This window comes from Theobroma umbraticum, unplaced genomic scaffold (genome assembly GCF_002168275.2).
Source record: "Theobroma umbraticum cultivar Fairchild unplaced genomic scaffold, ASM216827v3 scaffold_67.0, whole genome shotgun sequence".
NCBI lineage: Eukaryota > Viridiplantae > Streptophyta > Magnoliopsida > Malvales > Malvaceae > Theobroma > Theobroma umbraticum.
The window spans coordinates 1,556,273-1,559,312 of NW_018397262.1; positions in this window are offsets into that span (position 1 = coordinate 1,556,273).

Here is a 3,040-nt window from a genome sequence, read left to right on the forward strand (position 1 = left end):
TTGATACTTTCAAGAACCTATCGATACATTAGTGAAATGAATTAATACATTTCACACAGAAACCATCATGAAGCGTTCTATTTAGAATGTATCGATACTTTGAACATAGAACCCAAATTTTTGGGTAAAATTCAACATTTTTACCATTCTTTAAGTCCCCTTACCTCTTGAGACTACCTTTAATGCTCAATTTCATTCCATCAAACTTATTCCAATGCCAACATAATGTATAAGTCATCAACTATACTCAAATAAACACGGCATACAAACATTTCATAAATGCATAACAATCATAATCATCCCATTAACATTAAAATGCTTCATTGAATTATCGTAAATCATATAATGTGATGGTATGTCCTACATCTACCTTGAGCTAGCAATGTATAGTCCCATTGCACCTTGCACATTTATGATGCATCATAAGAGTGAAGTCGTCAATTATGCCCTGTGCGAATGGAATCAATCACACTCATTGAGTTATCATACTCATAGCATTAAATACGTGGAAAGTCCATCGCATACATGTTTACTCATAGTATAAGGTATATAGAAAATACGTCATATACATAATCTCATGGCATTCATCATGCTTTCTTAGTCATCTCATATGGTATATGGAATTTACATCATATACACAATCTTATAGTATACATCATGCATACTTAAAAATCTCGTATGGTGTATGGAATTCATATCATATACCTAATCTTATGGCATTCATCATACCATACATGCATATTATAGCATCTATAAATGGATATACAATATCTCGTACCTACACTAGTCCAAAGACCGAAGTAATCAAGTGGACTTCAAACATAAGGTGCTTGTCCCCTTTGTTGAAAACTAATACATATTAAAATATTTGCATTCATAGTAGATTCGTAAACATTTTGAAAATCATTGTATCAATCATATCACAATCACTAACAATTTATTTTCTTAGAACAACCATTTTCATTTTTGAAAACTCAAATCCTTTGATAACCATTTTATAGATATCATTTCAACTAACATAAATAATCCTTGTCATAGGAATCATGCTAGCTTTATATATTAAAATGATTTGAAAGTGGTGTATCCACCAACCTTGATCAAAGACTCGATTCATAGCCCTTCTCTTGTGTCTTCCTTGGGGTTTTTGATCATTTTTATTGCATAACAATAATAGAAATCAGTTTCTAAACTAATAACCTTAGATTAATTTTCTAAGGGCTTTCGAAAGTTACTCACTTTGGACTAAGCTTACTTTCTCTCGCAAAACCCATTTTATAGACACTAAATCTTTTATTCTTACTTGAGATGAGCTTAGATGACTTGAAAATCCACAAAACTTCTAACATAAATCCTCTACCAAAATTTCTGGGCCAAGAAACAAAATTTACGGAATCAAAAACACAAGCTTTCAAGGTTTCAAGGCATAAAAATACTATTTTTATCATTAAATCTCAAATCTAAGCTTGAAAACATAAAAAGGAATGATTTTTTCTTAAAATTGAGTTGTGCGGGATTTTAGAGAGAGTTACCTTTAAAAAATGTGGTTAAGGGTTACAAACCTTGAAAAATATGGGCTATTTATAGTTTTTAGGTGAAAATACATTTTGCCCCTTTTATTTTTCTAATAATTGTGGGATGTATCGATACATCGAGCAAATGTATAGATACATTTGGTTCTAAAAAGGCATTCTATTGATGCATTTGGCCATGTATCAATAGATGTTGATAAAAATACAAAATTATTAATACGTTCTTACATGTATTGATAATTATTCTTCAAAATCCCCTTTTAAAAGATTCTAGGCTAAATCTATCGATACATTAAGATCATGTATTGATACTTTTGTTCCAGTAAGCAAAATACACTTAGAAATTTGTCCAATTGGACTTCTTTTCAAAGCAAACCTTGTACATTAGTTTAGAATGTTAAAATATTAAACTTTCTAACTAAGTTTCAAGTCTACAAAACAAATTTTTTCCATGATCATCTAAGGGTTTCCTAACTTAGGAGTCCTTCATTAAGGTGGGATTTCACATTGCAATATGCAGGTGCTTATTGCCTTCCTTCCCCACTCCTTTTCTTTATTACAAAAAAATATTTTTAATTTTAAAAAAAATAAAAAAAATTTTTTGAAAAACACTTTTGGTATAAAAAAACTCTTTTCCTTTTAAAAAAAAGAGTTATAATGCTACTAAAACTCTTAAAAGAATTGATTACGATTAATCAGATAAAATTCAAGAGATCAAAATTGAAAGAATACCTTTCCACCATAGCTTTGACCTTCTTCTCTACGTATGCATCCAATATATCAAAAAAAATTAAATGGTTTTTCCTAATTACACCATAACTAAGAAAATAAAGAAAGTCAAGGAAACATGGCAATGATAAGCCAGCTTTCTTGTTACATAGCCAAATAAAAAAGTTTACAAGTAAATTTTCAGCAATTTAGGACTATTAATGTGGCAACAACCTTAAACATTCATCTATACATTCAACCATACAATGATCTTTTCAAGATAGTCAAGAATATACAAAGGTGTCAACCATCCATCAACATAAAGGAAACAAGATTTGCAAGAAACCAATGGCTTTGATACCAGTTGTTGGATGTGGATTTTTGCACATACATGTGTTGGTGTAAATTATGAATTTCAAAATTTTTCTAATCACAATATCAAGCAATCCAAATACACAAACAGAATTACACATCATGCATCTAGCATATCAATTCAATCACATCTAAAATTCAAGAATCATAATAGATTGAAATCATAATTTTCTTTTGTGAGAATTTTGATTTTTAACTCCTACTGAATTATAATAAATTCACCACCACACCAAAACTTTGATTTCTCGATCAAATTGAATTACAAATTATTATTCAAGAATTTTTTTCAACTTGAACCTTAAGTGGATAAAGTGTGGAATGCTTAATGAAGATGGTAACTATCAAATTTCTTTATTTTTCTCCTTTGAAATTATGACTATTTTTTTATGATAAGTGTCTAGAAAAATACCAAAATTGGAGAGAAAGCAGAT